Below are 17,059 nucleotides of genomic sequence, written 5' to 3' on the forward strand. Positions count from 1 at the left end.
CACTCTGGGATGATCGAGAAGAGATCCTGGCCTTCCTCTCTGGAAGAACCTTTCAAGTACAAGAGCGCTATCCTATCTCCCCTCAGGCTTCTTGTCTCAAGGCTAAACATGCCCAGTTCTTTCAGTCTCCCTTCATAGGGCTTTGTTTCCAGTTCCCAGATCATTTTTGTTGTCCTCCTCTGAACCCTCTCCAGTTTGTCTGCATCCTTCTTAAAGTGCGGTGCCCAGAACTGGAGAGTTTAAGATTGAGAGAGAGAGAGAGAGAGAGAGAGAGGCCCATTTAACCCTCAGATGCTTCTGATTAATATCTGTTTTAACTGATCATTTTCAATTGACTGTTCGTGTTTTGTTTTGTTTTATATAGCTTTTCTTTGTGTTGTACATCACCCAGAGAGTGACTAGTTAGTTGACCAATAGCCAATCGTAGAAATAAATAAATAAATAAATAAATAAATAAATAAAAGCTGATATTGTCTAAGTGGCTGTTATACTGGAATTCCTGTGAACAGAGAGTGAGATCAGAGGATGGGATTGTCCCTTCTGCTTTACATAGATGGTAGATGTAGGGATGTGAATGCATCCCATACACAGTGAGGTCACACCATGTTATCTGCAGGTGATGTTGTTGTCCCCTAAGTAAGAATGCACATTGTAGCTTGGACCCAACATACTCTTGCTGTTAAGATTAACATCTTAATCTTAATTCTCCCAGCAATTAAGATTGCCGGGAGAATTCTCAACAACCTCCGATATGCAGATGATACCACCCTAATGGCAGAAAGTGAAGAGGATCTCAAGAGCCTCTTGTTGAGGGTGAAAGAGGAGAGTGCAAAAGCTGGTTTGAAACTCAACATTAAAAAAACGAAGATCATGGCATCTGGCCCCATCACTTCCTGGCATATAGAAGGGGAAGAAATGGAAGCAGTGACAGATTTTATTTTCTTGGGCTCCAAGATCACCACAGACAGTGACTGTAGCCATGAAATTAAAAGACACTTGCTCCTTGGGAGGAAAGCTATGGCAAACCTAGACAGCATAGTAAGAAGCAGAGACATCACCTTGCCGACAAAGGTCCGTCTAATCAAAGCTATGGTTTTCCCAGTAGTAATGTATGGCTGTGAGAGCTGGACTATAAGGAAGGCTGAGCGCCGAAGCATTGATGCTTTCTAACTGTGGTGCTGGAGAAGACTCTTACGAGTCCCCTGGACTGCAAGGAGGTCAAATCAGTCCATCCTAAAGGAAATTAACCCTGAGTGCTCATTGGAAGGACAGATACTGAAGCTGAAGCTCAAATATTTTGGCCACCTAATGCGAAGAGAAAACTCTCTGGAAAAGACCCTGATGCTGGGAAAGACTGAAGGCAAAAGGAGAAGGGGACGACAGAGGATGAGATGGCTAGATAGCATCACCGATGCAATGAATATGAACTTGAGCACGCTCTGGGAGGGAGCGCAGGACAGGAAGGCCTGGTGTGCTATGGTCCATGGGGTCACGAAGAGTCAGACACGACTGAACAACTGAACAACAACAAGCTCTTGCTGTTGGGGAGGAAGCGTACCAAATTCCATCAATCCCCCATCCCCAATTCCAGTCTTCCCCCCATTCTCCCAGATTCACCCCCCTGCTCACTGACCCCAATGAAACAGAGGGCAAAATGGGAAGGGGTGCAAAAGTCCCACTGTGTATGCAGGACTTGGTGTGTGCACTCTTATTTTTCAGACCATCTCTGATTTGGCTTAAGGAAAATAATGCACTTACTGTATTCTGTGCAATGAAATCTCTGCAAGAAAATTAAATGTCTGAAATGTCCTTGAGAAAATTCTTCAGAGAATTACTTTAATTCCATCCCCACCCCGCACCCCAAAATCCTCCACATGCGTTGTCTAAGTGGGACCCTCCATATTCACCTCTGATTGTGCCTTTGTCCTTGCTGTTGCAAGTCTTGGGCAAAGTTCATGTAACTCTTTACCCCACCCACCCCTTTCAGTGATCTGACCCCAATGCTGATACACCAGGGCATTATTCAGTCAGTGCGAGATCAAACAGCAACTTGTTAGAAGTAGGAGCTCTGAAATGTAGTACAGGTCAGGCTATCAAGTACCTGAGGTGCCTTGGAGGTGGGTGGATTTAAACTTCACTGAACTCAGTGGAAAGAGCTGTGTGGACTTCAGTGGTGTTCCTTTTCATCTGTTCTTCTCTGTGAAACACTTTCTGGGTACCCGGTTGTGGCAAGATACTGCAAGCAACTGAAATCAAACTCAGAAGGCTTTTTTTTTTCAAAACAAGATCCTTTAATTGTGTTCTTTTCATGAGATAACTATCTTTTGGGATTGAGCCTAAAACATGGAATGCATATACATTATTCCTCAAATAACAGAGGAGAAAAACAAAAACTCAGAAGTAGAAGTATGAGAGACAAGAGCCTGTAATGAGCTCGTGTGTGTGTGTGTGTGTGTGTGTGTGAAATGTATTTACCATAGTTTTTACCCCTTGCATCCACCCCAAGATGACTCCCACCATTTTACCCTTGCAACAACCCTGCAAGGTTAGGTTGGGAGGTAATAAATAACTATATCAGAAGAGTCTTGCTGGATAAGACCAGAAAGGACCATCTAGTCCAACATCCTGTTTCCAACAGAAGACAGATAGTGGGGATGTCCATCGCCAGGAAATCTGGCCCTTTTGGGGCCAGACAGATTCCCACAGCTCCCACAGCGGACGCAAATGGCGGCAGCTACAGCAGCCACCATTTGCGTTCCTTCCTATTGCCTTGATAGGCTATGTATATATTTACGTAGCCTATCAAGGAAAAAGACAGGGGCACAAATGGCAGCCGCTCACAGCCTGTCACGGCTAAAGACGCGGACGCAAATGGAGGCAGCTACACCATTTGCGTCCCTGTCCTGAGCTGTGATAGGCTACGTAGATACTTACGTAGGGATGCAAATGGCATTTGTGGCCACAGCCCGGCAGCAGCCGTTGCCGCTGGAGCTGCCGGAGCTGCAGCCAGGTAGGGTCCGTTTTGCGGGGCTTTCGCGGGGTGGTGGGGCGGGTTGCTCCATTCTGCCATGGATTCCGGGGAGGCCGAATTCACTGGAATTTGGCTTCCCTGGGATCCATGGTGGAATTCTCTAACATCCCTATCCAGCAGAGCTTTTCCAAGTGGTCCATGGCCATTTGCAATCGGGGCAGGGAGAGAGATGGAGAAAACCTCAGTAGCACGCTGTGACAAGTTTGCCTGACAATTTGAAGGTAAAGTTGCTCAAATCAGCCATGACTTGGACATCACAGTTAATGCAGTTCCATTAGTAGAGGTGTCCAGATCATGGATTGGTTTAGGTTTATTGGATGAGTTTCAGTTTTAGAGGCCTGAAGATGAGTCTGGTTGACCACCTGTGTGCTTGACCCTTGCCCTTATGGCTGACTTGGGTGCCATTTTTTTTGGTAGAAAGGTGGGGTACAAATAAATAAATAAAATCAATAATCCATCTAATAGCGAGGGGATGTCCAGCTGGGTCCTGGAGTTTGTAAACTGCTCCTTGAAAAAGGAGGTGGTACTAGTCTCTTTAAATGAAGCAGTAATTAGACCGCTCCTGAAGAAGCCTAACATGGACCCAGAAGGTCTTAATAACTATAGAATAGTTCCCAGCATCCTCTTCCTAGGCAAGGTGCTCGAGTTGGTGGTTGCCAGTCAACTCTAGACACTCTTGAATGAAACTGATTAGCTGGATCCATTTCAATTAGGCTTCAGACTTGGTGTTGGAATGAAAACTAGGGACGTAAAGATTTTGTAAAGTCTGTTCTGTCTGCATTTTGCAGATTGTCATACACATTTCATTCTGTTCTCTGCTCATTGACAGAATCGGGTATTTGCGTTGCCCTTATTTTCGCTGTAGTCTACGTAAATCTTTACATAGACTACCCAGGCCCAAATAAGGAACGCAAATGGTGGCGCCCATGGGAACCGTCATTGCATACGCGCTTTTTTTTTCAAAGTCACCCGTGATAGGCTATGTGACGATTTATGTAGCCTGTCATGACTGACTTTGGAAATCTAGCCGTGATAGGCTACATAAATCGTTACGTAGCCTATCACGTGTGTGTGTGTTTTTTTAATTTACTTTTTTATTTCGCGGCTGGGGAGACGGGGCACTCCTCCCCGGCCTGAATTTTGGCGGCGAGGGATGGGGTGTCTCCCCCCCGGCCTGAATTTTGGCCGGGCAGGGCAGGGCACCTCCCCCCCCAGCCTGAACTTCAGGGGGAGAACCGAAGCGCTTCCCCTCCACCGCGAAGCAAGCTGCGGAACCAGGTAAGGGACTTTCGTCCATCCTTAGTTTCCACCCTGACAGATTCATAGAAATGCAAGCTAAAACTCATTTGATTCTGTTGCAGATTTCTCCAACATCCCTAATGAAAACTGCCTTGGTCACCCTGCGGGTGCAGGATGGTCCTTAATGACAGAGGGACAGGGAGATTGTGACTCCATTATCCTTGGTGAGTCCCATTTTGTGTAGGCTCATATACTTGCAAGGGGGAAATTCCTTCCTGATTTCATTATCTCAAATCAATATGTGAATCAAAATGCACTTATCCTTTGAATTCCACACTTTTTCAAGTATTGCAATAGAGTTCTCCAATCAAAAAATGCATACAGATTTATGTATATTAGGGGAAGGTGTGTCAAAATGTGTACATTAGTGAAAATAATGTTCAAGAATCCACTGTATTGGGGAAAAAAACCACTTGCAAAAAAAATGTATGCAGAAGGCAAAATTGTGTACAAACATACATGCATTGGAAGAAATCCATGCAAAAATGTGTATGCATTTTCATGACAACTTTTTTTAAAAAAACTCAAAGTTTGCAATGAACCAAAATTAAGATTGGAATAATCTGCTGAGAGCCAGCATGGTGTAGTGGTGAGGGTGCTGGACTGGGAGCTGGGAGATCCAGGTTCTAGTCCCCACTCGGCCGTGGAAGCTCACTGGGTGACTTTGGGCCAGTCACAGACTCTCAGCCCAGCCTACCTCACAAGGTTGTTGTTGTGAGGATAAAATGGAGAGGAGGAGGAGGAGAAGAATGTAAGCTGCCTTGGGTTCCTTGCAAGAGGGGAAAAAAGGCAGGATATAAATGCAATAAATAAATAAATAAATAATAAAAATGAGAAATGGAGAGAAACTGAAACTAACCAATTCATCCATCCCTAAAGGTGACATTAAATCCCTACTTGTGTTGACTGGGCTTTGAAGGCTGTTTCACATGTGCAAGACAACCTCTGGTGTCAGTAGCAATAATTCCAAGAAAGAGCTGTATGGCAGGTAGAAATTATGAAGGTGAAGCCTGTCCCATCACTGCATGGGGAAGCTGCTTGTTCTCTTGGATTTCTGCCTGTCCTGCAGTTATCAGAGGGCCTGCAAGCTGGTGTGTGTGTGGGGGGGGGGGAGAGAGAGAATAAAGAGAAGACAATCGTATTTGCAAAGAACAGAACAATGAAGCAATAAAGGAAAGTAATTTTGTGAACTTCTCAAGGGTGTATGGGACGGGCGATGAGTTGTAGCTCAAAATTAAAGTGGGCTGATAAGAAGATTAAGTTGAAACCTCTGAGATGTGACATAGCAGCTTCGTATTCTTTAGAGTGGGGAGGGGAGGCACGAACAGCCAAGAAACATGTCCTTTGTCACTGAGTACTGTTATCTGCTACCTACATAACTTATGGTCACCCTGAGGGATTAGAGGTGAGAGAAAAAGAAACAAGAAAGTCCAATGAACTTATTTCCCTTGTCTAAAAGGTGTGTGTGTGTGTTTCAGTGACCCATAAACTTAAGAAGATGGAGTAGGTTTTTCCCCCCCACCCACTGCCAAAAAAAAGAAGAAAAAGTCTTGAGCACAGGGCTATGTGTAACTTGAAAATCTGGAGGAGTGCAGAAAAGCTGCAAATTCAGTTTCTTAAGACTCTGGCCTTCCTTCTTTTTAAATTCAAGTTTCTAGCTCTTATAAAAATGAAGATACATGTGAAGGCATGCAGACAGTGCTTGGTTAGATAGTTCCAAGAAGTCAGAGGCTGCCATGAAGCTCACTGGATGACCTTTGGCCAGTCGCTATCTTTCAACCTAACCTCACAGGAATGTTGTGAGGATAAAGGAGGAAGAACCCTGAATGTTATATGAGCTCATTGCAGGTGGGGATGTTGGAGAAATCTGCAATGGAATTAAATGAGTTTGGACTTTTATGAATCTGACCCACAGATTCTGCAGCGGAGTGGCTTTTCCTGAGTTGCATGGATTCAGTGGACTTGTGTGTTGTTGTTTTTTTAATTTTACTTTCCAGAATTTTACACAAGTTAATAATAGAAAAATAGAGAACATTTTTAAAAATAGCAGCTGAAAATGCACCTTTCCCCCATAGGCTAAAGCATGAAAATGCACAATTTGGGGGGATTTGCACCTTTTCACAAGTACAAATTTGTGCAAATTCATGAAACTGGAAAAAAAATGATCCCATCAAGGAGTAGATGATTGAACAAAAGGCACCTGACCACCTTCTCCCATATGCACCTTCTCCCATATCTTAAAATATTCAGGGCATGCTCTTCCCTCAGCCATCTGAGTCATTTTTTTTTCATTTTTTTTTTGTGGGGATGCAAGAGAGGGCTTTTTCAGTGGCTGTTCAGTGGCTGCTCCCAAGCTCTGGAACTTCTTGGTGAGAGAGGCTAGGTTGCCCTCTCTCTGTTGTCTTTCCACCGGTGGGCAAATACAGTCTTTATTCCAGCAGGCCTTTGAGCAGGATAGCTAATACCCTGGAAGAAAGAAACAAAATTCAAAGTGATCTTGATAGGCTGGAGCACTGGGCAGAAAACAACAGAGTGAAATTTAATAGAGATAAATGCCAAGTTCTGCACCTGGGAAAAATAAACCGAAGGCACAGTTACAAGGTGGGGGATACTTGGCTCAACAATACTACAAGCGAGAAGGATCTTGGAATTGTTGTCGATCACTAGCTGAATATGAGCCAACAATGTGAAGTGGCTGCAAAAAAGGCAAATCCTCTTTCGGGCTGCATTAAGAGAAGCATGGCTTCCAAATCCCGGGAAGTACTAGTTCCCCTCTACTCAGCACTGGTTAGGCCTCATCTGGAGTACTGTGTCAAGTTCTGGGCACTGCACTTGAAGAAAGATGCAGACAAGCTGGAGAGGGTTCAGAGGAGGGCAACAAAGACGATCAGGGGACTGGAAACAAAGCCCAATGAGGAGAGACTGAAAGAACTGGGCATGTTTAGCTTTGAGAAGAGAAGACTGAGGGGAGATAGGATAATGCTCTTCAAGTACTTGAAAGGTTGTCACAGGGAGGAAGGCCAGGATCTCTTCTTGATCATCCCAGAGTGCAGGACACGGAATCATGGGCTCAAGTGACAAGAAGCCATATTCCAACTGAACATCAGGAAAAACTTCCTGTTAGAGCAATACGACAATGGAACCAATGACTTAGGGAGGTGGTGGGCTCTCCCACACTGGAGGCATTCAAGATGAGGCTGAACAGCCACCTGACAGGGATGCTCTGACTTGGATTCCTGCATTGAGCAGGGGGTTGGACTCGATGGTCTTTTAGGCCCCTTCCAACCCTACTATTCTATGATTCTATGTAAGTTACTGATTCACACCTATAATGTTGCATAAATGAGCCCTTAATGGCTGCCAACTACACAACATTACTTACCTGGAAGTACCTGAGCTGCCATTGTTGTATACAATGGCGGTTCACTTGGGATGACAGGAAGCTCCTGGGCATTGGCCGAGCCACAGGGTAGTCACCAAGTGGGTCCATGAGCACCCTGCATTTTCATAGAATCATAGAATACTAGGGTTGGAAGGGTCCTACAACACCATTGAGTCCAACCCCATTTTGGTGAGGGGGGTCCTGGTGGGTGGGTGAGAGGAAGTCCGTGAGACTCCACCACCACCACCACCACCACCACCCATGGACTCTCATGACATCCCTATTTGGCATGCAAGTTGGTCTCTCGTTGGGGTGGGGGTTAATAGATGGAGTGCTATTTCTTTCTTTTATGTTTGTGTATGATTTTGTTTTTAATCTGTATCTTCTTCTTCTGCTGCTGCTGCTTCTCTCCCTTGAGCACCATTTTTGGTAGGAAGGTGAGATGTAAATTAAATAAAGAACTAATAAAGAGTGCTATTTATCCTAGACCAAAAAAGAGACATCTTGATTCAATATCATTATTTGACTGTGTCCGTCCATTACATCACGGCCTTGGATGGCCTGTTTTAGATTTGTTTTTTGTACCCTTTTGCAGCTTGCCCTCCTGACATGCACTTCAATTGCCAATCCACAGTTAGAGAATGCAAAGAGTCCATGCATGTGATGAAAAAGATCCCAGTTCCCTTTCAGCTCAACAACAAATGATCTGATGTTCTGCCTCCCTTTGCAATTTTAGAATGAAAATAAAAAGGTGAGTGTGTCAATGGTGCAAGCTTTATTTTTCTTCAACTGCAGTGGCCTCAGGATTACTGCTAATTTCACCATGTGGAGTTTGTGCTTTGAAACGTACCATACAGCAGTACTTTTCTTTCTCTCCCCTCACCTCACCCCCTCTGTTTTCTGTGCAAGAGAGACTAGCGCTAGGCCTGCCAAAAAATCCCCGTTAAGTGCGGTCTTTTTTGAATGCTGAGGTAAATGCTGGAAATGACAGCTTAAATGGAATCATTAAAGCAATGTGGGTATTATTCCAAATGCCTTTGAAGGCTTCTTTTTTGCGCAGCAATGGCACCTTTATTTTCTCTCCCTGCGCCCGCTCTTTTATAAAAGAAGCTGACAACCCATTATTTTTTACTTTCTCTGTTTCCATGTGTGAACCTGGGGATGATAGTCAGATCTCACAGCTGTGTAACCTGTTTGGAGGGAGGGAGGAAATTGGGAGAGCAAATAGGAAGAAAACCCAGCACCCAAATGGATCTGTATTGATGCGTAGATATTGCAACTCCAATTGCTGCAGCATGTTAAGGAAACTGTAAACAGGTTGTTAAATCTTAGCTTCAAAAGGCATGCAGTGTAAAGCCATCCATGAGCAGTCAAAAGGCTCATGGAGGAGGAGGAAGAAGAAGAAGAAGAGGAGGAGGAGGAGGAGGAGGAGGAAGAAGAAGAAGAGGAGGAGAAGGAAGAAGAAGAAGAGGAGGAGGAGGAGGAAGAAGAAGAAGAGGAGGAGGAGGAGGAGGAGGAAGAAGAAGAAGAAGAAGAGGAGAAGGAGGAAGAAGAAGAAGAGGAGGAGGAGAAGGAGGAGGAGGAGGAGGAGGAAGAAGAAGAGGAGGAGGAGGAAGAAGAGGAGGAGGAGGAAGAAGAAGAAGAAGAGGAGGAGGAGGAGGAGGAGGAAGGAGAAGAAGAGGAGGAGGAGGAGGAGGAGGAGGAAGAAGAAGAAGAAGAAGAAGAAGAAGAAGAAGAGGAGGAGGAGGAGGAAGAAGAAGAAGAGGAGGAGGAGGAGGAGGAGGAAGAAGAAGAAGAGGAGAAGGAGGAAGAGGAAGAAGAAGAAGAAGAGGAGGAGGAGAAGGAGGAGGAGGAGGAGGAAGAAGAAGAAGAGGAGGAGGAGGAGGAAGAAGAGGAGGAGGAGGAAGAAGAAGAAGAAGAGGAGGAGGAGGAGGAGGAGGAGGAGGAAGGAGAAGAAGAGGAGGAGGAGGAGGAGGAAGAAGAAGAAGAAGAGGAGGAGGAGGAGGAGGAGGAGGAAGAAGAAGAGGAGGAGGAGGAGGAGGAGGAAGAAGAAGAAGAAGAAGAGGAGGAGGAGGAGGAGGAAGAAGAAGAAGAGGAGGAGGAGGAAGAAGAAGAAGAGGAGGAGGAGAAGGAGGAGGAGGAGGAAGAAGAAGAAGAGGAGGAGGAGGAGGAAGAAGAGGAGGAGGAGGAAGAAGAAGAAGAGGAGGAGGAGGAGGAAGAAGAAGAAGAGGAGGAGGAGGAGGAAGAAGAAGAAGAAGAGGAGGAGGAGGAGGAGGAGGAAGAAGAAGAAGAGGAGGAGGAGGAGGAGGAAGAAGAAGAGGAGGAGGAGGAAGAAGAAGAAGAGGAGGAGGAGGAGAAGGAGGAGGAGGAGGAGGAAGAAGAAGAGGAGGAGGAGGAAGAAGAAGAGGAGGAGGAGGAGGAAGAAGAAGAAGAAGAGGAGGAGGAGGAGGAGGAGGAGGAAGGAGAAGAAGAGGAGGAGGAGGAGGAAGAAGAAGAAGAAGAGGAGGAGGAGGAGGAGGAGGAGGAAGAAGAAGAAGAGGAGGAGGAGGAGGAGGAGGAGGAAGAAGAAGAAGAGGAGGAGAAGGAGGAAGAAGAAGAAGAAGAAGAAGAGGAGGAGGAGAAGGAGGAGGAGGAGGAAGAAGAAGAAGAGGAGGAGGAGGAAGAAGAGGAGGAGGAGGAAGAAGAAGAAGAGGAGGAGGAGGAGGAAGAAGAAGAGGAGGAGGAGGAGGAAGAAGAAGAAGAGGAGGAGAAGGAGGAAGAAGAAGAAGAAGAAGAGGAGGAGGAGGAGGAGGAAGAAGAAGAAGAGGAAGAGGAGGAGGAGGAGGAAGAAGAAGAAGAGGAGGAGGAGGAGGAGGAAGAAGAAGAAGAGGAGGAGGAGGAGGAAGAAGAAGAAGAGGAGGAGGAGGAGGAGGAAGAAGAAGAAGAAGAGGAGGAGGAGGAGGAAGAAGAAGAAGAGGAGGAGGAGGAAGAAGAAGAAGAAGAGGAGGAGAAGGAGGAGGAGGAGGAGGAAGAAGAAGAGGAGGAGGAGGAAGAAGAAGAGGAGGAGGAGGAGGAAGAAGAAGAAGAAGAGGAGGAGGAGGAGGAGGAAGGAGAAGAAGAGGAGGAGGAGGAGGAGGAAGAAGAAGAAGAAGAAGAGGAGGAGGAGGAGGAGGAAGAAGAAGAAGAGGAGGAGGAGGAGGAGGAGGAAGAAGAAGAAGAGGAGAAGGAGGAAGAGGAAGAAGAAGAAGAAGAGGAGGAGGAGAAGGAGGAGGAGGAGGAGGAAGAAGAAGAAGAGGAGGAGGAGGAGGAGGAAGAGGAGGAGGAGGAAGAAGAAGAAGAGGAGGAGGAGGAGGAGGAGGAAGAAGAAGAAGAGGAGGAGGAGGAGGAGGAAGAAGAAGAAGAAGAAGAAGAGGAGGAGGAGGAGGAGGAAGAAGAAGAAGAGGAGGAGGAGGAAGAAGAAGAAGAGGAGGAGGAGGAGGAGGAGGAAGAAGAAGAAGAGGAGGAGAAGGAGGAGGAAGAGGAGGAAGAAGAAGAAGAAGAGGAGGAGGAGGAGGAAGGAGAAGAAGAGGAGGAGGAGGAGGAGGAAGAAGAAGAAGAAGAAGAAGAAGAAGAAGAAGAAGAAGAAGAGGAGGAGGAGGAGGAGGAAGAAGAAGAAGAAGAAGAAGAAGAAGAAGAGGAGGAGAAGGAGGAGGAGGAAGAAGAAGAAGAGGAGGAGGAGGAAGAAGAAGAGGAGGAGGAGGAGGAAGAAGAAGAAGAGGAGGAGGAGGAGGAAGAAGAAGAAGAGGAGGAGGAGGAGGAGGAGGAGGAAGAAGAAGAAGAAGAGGAGGAGGAGGAGGAAGAAGAAGAAGAGGAGGAGGAGGAGGAGGAAGAAGAGGAGGAGGAGGAGGAAGAAGAAGAAGAAGAATAGGAGGAGGAGGAGGAGGAGGAAGAAGAAGAAGAAGAGGAGGAGGAGGAAGAAGAAGAAGAAGAAGAGGAGGAGGAGGAGGTGGAGGAGGAGGAGGAGGAGGAGGAGGAGGAGGAGGAGGAAGAAGAAGAAGAAGAGGAGGAGGAGGAGGAGGAGGAGGAGGAAGAAGAAGAAGAAGAAGAAGAAGAAGAAGAAGAAGAGGAAGAAGAGGAGGAGGAGGAGGAGGAAGAGAGGAGGGGGAGGAGAAGGAGGAGGAGGAGGAGGAGGAGGAGGAAGAAGAAGAAGAAGAAGGCCTAGCAGCAATCCTAAACACCCATTCTAGGGAGCAAGTCCACTGGACTCAGTGGGATGAAGAACTTTCATGAAGGATAAGGCTATGAATATCTCCTGGTCCTGATGCTACCTTCAGTATCTGAGGCAGTATGCCTATGCACACCAGGTGCTGGGGAACATGGGTGGGAGGATGCTGTTACACCCATGTCCTGCTTGCGGGTTTCCCCGTGAGCAGCTGGTTGGCCACTGTGTGAACAGAATGCTGGACTAGATGGACCCTTGGTCTGATCCTGCAAGGCTCTTCTTATGTTCTTAACTCAGTAGGCAAGTTTAGGATTTCACTGCATAATTAAGGGATGGGAATCTCCAGCCTATAGGCCAGGTGTTCCTCCATCTGACCCACCAGCTTCTGTCCCAGATGCCACCCCATCTCCCAGGCACTTCCCACTTGTCAGGACTAGAGACAGGCAGCCCTTCTCTATCACTGAGCAGGAAAGTGACAGGGTCTAGGACCCTGTACCCTTGTCATCCTGACCCCTCATCCTCAGAAGAGGTTCCTAAATTAATGGTCCAGGGAGAGGGGTACACAGAAGCATCATGGGGCTTCCACCTCCTCAGGACCCATTTCCCAGGAAGACCCTACAACACCCCCCCACCCCCCGATATCCAAAGGAGGCTGCATTGCCATCTTCAGATTCTGAAGACTCCAGCCATGAAGACATAAGAATGCCACAGCAACCCTGTGTTGTCACATCCTGAGGCTGCTAAAATATAACAGGCCTCTTTAAGAGAAAAGACCTTATTCAATGTGAAGGTGGGACTAATCAACCTAAAGGAAGAAAAAAAAAACCCTACTTAAGGCTCAGTCAAGATTTGCTGCTTGTTGGAGCAGCAAGCTTGCCTGGCTTCCAGTCCCACTCAGAGCTGTCCATAGTCCTGTCCTATTCTGATTCCTACCTTCCTGGGAAACCTGACTTCCTTAAGACCTTGGTGAAAATTTGATCCATAGTGCACATTCTGTAACCCGGACCTCACCAGCAACCAATGACTCTAACCCCTCACTGCAACAGGGGCAGGACAAAACAGGAGGCAGTCCCTTTCTCCATGCAGAGAGAGGCATGGAGTGATCGCTCCATGACTCGCTCTGCAAAAAGAAGTCTGCTGATGTCAAGGGTGCAGCTTTTAGAGGGACAGGTCTCCCTCACCTGACATCATCCACCCCCAGGAGGCATCCCAGCCCCTGGGGCCAGAACAGTTCCCCACCCCTGGCATAAATGCTTAACTTTGACAAGATGGTGCCCAACATTGTGCAGTTCAACTCTGACAATGCTTACTTAGAAGTAAGCCCCATATGGGAAAATCAAAGGGCTATAAGGTGTGAGTGACATGCATTTACATGCCATGTCTAATTCATCTCTAAAGTGGGATTTGAACCGGTGTCTATAGTGACTCGAGCTAAACCCTCTCTCCTCTCAATCACGCATCACAAGCAACAGAGGTCTCTGCCAGAAGCCATTTTAATTTGTACCTGTTTATTTTTTTCCTGGGTAATCTTAGCTGTGGTGAGCACTCTGCTGAGATCTGAGCATTGGGGCCAGGGGATCTGGGGCAATCTGTAACTAAGTGCTACATTATGCATGTAGCCAGTGCCACAATGCAATTACACCTTCCAAGAGGGCCCCTGTCTCTGTTTGGGAGCGGCAGGCAGACAGTGCTGGAATCCTTGCCTTTTCTGCTTACTTGGCTCCTGGTTATTAGGTTCTTGTCTTACAAGTGCAGTGACTAAACCAATTAAGATCCCATTTAAAGCAGGAGCTCATAAATATTGTACAAAGGTGCTACTGACACATCTAAACTTTGAAACGAGACCAAGCAACTGTCGGGAGGGCTGGGGTTTTAGAGTGGGGTTGTGGGGGGGGAGGTAGAAAGGAACGAAAGGTTCGAAGGCAAGGCACCGTGGCTTCTGCTGTGTGAATAAATATCCATAATCAAAAAGGGAGCCCTACTTGAATCTGCCTCGGTTGCTCATTTGATATACCTCCCTCCAACCCATCACATCCTGCTTCGACACAAACCACACAATGATAAACCATCTGGATTGCAAAATGACACTGCTGTGTTCTAACTCCTCCAGAATGATAAGACTATCAGAACATTCCCCTCGTGTTTATTAGAATCTATCGGTGGCAAACAGCGAGAAGCCTTAATTAATTTCGGTTGCGGGGCCAAGTTGGCGCATCCAAGATTTGTCAGCGTTCAGCCCTACCCTCTGCTGGTTTCGCTCACTGGAGCAGAGTGCTGGGTCTGTGGCAGGCTGCAGGTGTTCCAAAAGAGGAATGGCAGCTGTGCCTGTACTTCTCAGAGTTTTGTTTTTTGCAGATGTGATAGGTGGTTGAGAAGCCTTAGAGAGGAATTAGGGGAGAGTGCAACAAAGTCTTCAGTGTAGAATGTTTCTGTTCAGGATTCTAGCCAACCAGACTTTTCAAAAATATTCCATTGCACCACCAGTCCAACAATTAGTAGTCTTCCTGTTTGGATTTTTTCCCTCCATCTTTATGTTTTGTTTGTTTGTTTTGCTTTTTATACTTTTAAAAAACTTGGGAGTCTCCCAAGCCAGCTGATCCCTTCTTCTTGTGCATTAGGGGTGCTGTTTTAGCCATCTCATCCCTCCTTCTGGTGCATGAGGGGTGCTATTTTAGCTACATATGGATTAACGCTCAAATAACTGAGTTCAGTATTTCTGTCTGTGTGCACGTGTGAATTACAATCTGAGAGGTGACTTATATGACTTACATCTTATGCAGAATGAGGGGGGGCAGGGCTAATAGAATTCTGGGCTGTACCATCACCAGTTATAAGCCAGGTATCATATTTTAATGCTCCCTGCATGTAGTAAGCTAGCATATCAGACAGAAAGATTTAGCGTCTCCCTAATGTGTAGCTTGCCACATGTAAGGAGATTTATGTAGAAGCCTTATGTGAGGGGCCATGGCAAAATAAAATATGACCCCCCTCACACACACACACACACACACTGCATTCTGGAGTGTTATAGTTCATTCTGCCACCTCATTTTGTACAATGGGATTTTTGGCATTGAAAAAACTTCCAGCTGGTAGGTGAGAAAGAACAGAGAACAGCTCAATGTACAAGATAGATTAAGCCCTGAGGGCAGGGTCACACATTTATTTATTTTTATTTTGCAATATTTCAATACCGCCTGTCATGTACAACACATCCAGGTGGTTTACAATGATAAAACTGCAATACAAATATAAATTAGACTGTTACTATCAACTATACAATAAAACCAGCGGCCATGAATTAAAAATCATAAAGGCAGGTATCATAGATCAACAAATGCCAAGCTGAAACACGCATGTCTAAACACACCAGTGGTTTTATCATCTCTTTTCCTACTCAGAAAAAGAAAAAAACTAACTTGATGAGAACTGTCCCTATTGTGTGGTTGTTTGATGCGTGTCTAATTTGCAAAAGCTCATCCTTGCATGCAGTTAGTGAGTGTGGAACATGCATGTGAGAACCAGCCGCTAGAGTTCCTCAGCCTTAGAGGAAGCATGCATGGGGAGAAGGAAAGGGGTGTGGGTGGCAGAAAGTAATCAAAGGATTAGAACAGAAGTGGGGGTCTCAGCTGATGTTATACCCTACACCAGGAGATCCCAGCTTTTGTTCCCGGGGGCCGCATGCAGCTCCCAAGGCGTTAATTATTCGTGCAGAGCTGAAAATTTCTTCCACATTTTTTGTCGACCATTCTCTTTCAATTTGATAGGAAAGAAATTGCTTTGAAAAAGAAATTCAAAAGAGAACATTTCAAAGAAATTCTTCTTCTTCTTTTTCTCCTCCTCCTCCTCCTTTGTCTTTTTTTGGTCCGTGAATCACATTGCAAGCTCAGAAATGCATGGCCTTCGACCGCAGATTGCTTCCAAGTCCATGTTTGGTTTGGAAAGTGCGAACTGGGTAAATCCTGATAACAAATGAACTGAAATAAATTTCTCATATATCCCTACCTATGAGTCCCATTGAATTTAGTGACACTTCTGAGTAGGCCTCCACAGGATTATGATGTTCGTCTCCACCTCAGAAAACCATAGTTCCTCCAGAAGTCGGAAGGACTGTTAAACCAGAGTAAGTCTGCAATTATTAGGGACACTAGACAATGGAGCAGTAGCACTCTGTATGTTTTTCCTGGATTTCAGCATCTGGTTGTTTGCACTCTGGTCAGATTCTGGTCAGAAATCTGAATTTAGGAATGACAGGATAAAACAGAAGATGTTCTATGTATGAGTTATTCCCACTTTTTTAAAAGTATCATCTATTGACTTAAAGATATACGATTTTTTAAAATTAAAATAAAACAATAGTGTAGTTGCACCATTTTTGCATCTATCTCCATTGAAGGCAGCAACAGGAGTTGCAGCACTCAAACCACCCGGTTGGTTCAGGGGCAACAGAAACCCACTGCTGAAGATATTTGGGACAAGTACTTGAAAGGTTGTCACAGAGAGGAGGGCCAGGATCTTTTCTCAATCATCCCAGAATGCAGGACACAGAATAATGGGCTCAAGTGACAGGAAGCCAGACTATGGCTGAACATCAGGGAAAACGTCCTGACTGTCAGAGCAATACGACAATGGAACCAATGACCTAGGAAGGTGGTGGGCTCTCCCACACTGACACTGGAGGCATTCAAGATGAAGCTGGACAGCCATCTGTTGGGGATGCTTCGACTTAGATTTCTGTATTGAGCAGGAGATTGCACTCGACGGTTTTATAGGCCCCTTCCCTACTATTCTATGAATCCATACGAGGGTCTTCTTCAGCAAGGGTTGTCTCTTTGCCCACCCCCGCCACACATTTTGAAGGTACAGAATATTTAAGGCTTCAATCCCATAGACTAGGTGTAATTCCCATTGAAGACAATGGGCAGACATGTATAGGACTGCAGGTTAAATGCTTGGATTGTACATTAAACAATCTCCCTACTGAGGTGGAGAAAGATACTGCACCATAGTGTGATTCCTCATATTTTTGTGGGAGGGGGGGATAAAACAAACTGTTCTTTTAAAGTTGTAGCAATTCAGTTTTCCTGAGGAACATTCTCAAATATTCCCCTGCTCTGTAAGCCAGACAGAAATGCAAAACCAGAGCTGGAATCCTATCAAGTTGGATT

This window comes from Heloderma suspectum, chromosome 2, assembly GCF_057233095.1.
Source record: "Heloderma suspectum isolate Gila_16-S chromosome 2, 16-S_ref, whole genome shotgun sequence".
Taxonomy (NCBI): domain Eukaryota; kingdom Metazoa; phylum Chordata; class Lepidosauria; order Squamata; family Helodermatidae; genus Heloderma; species Heloderma suspectum.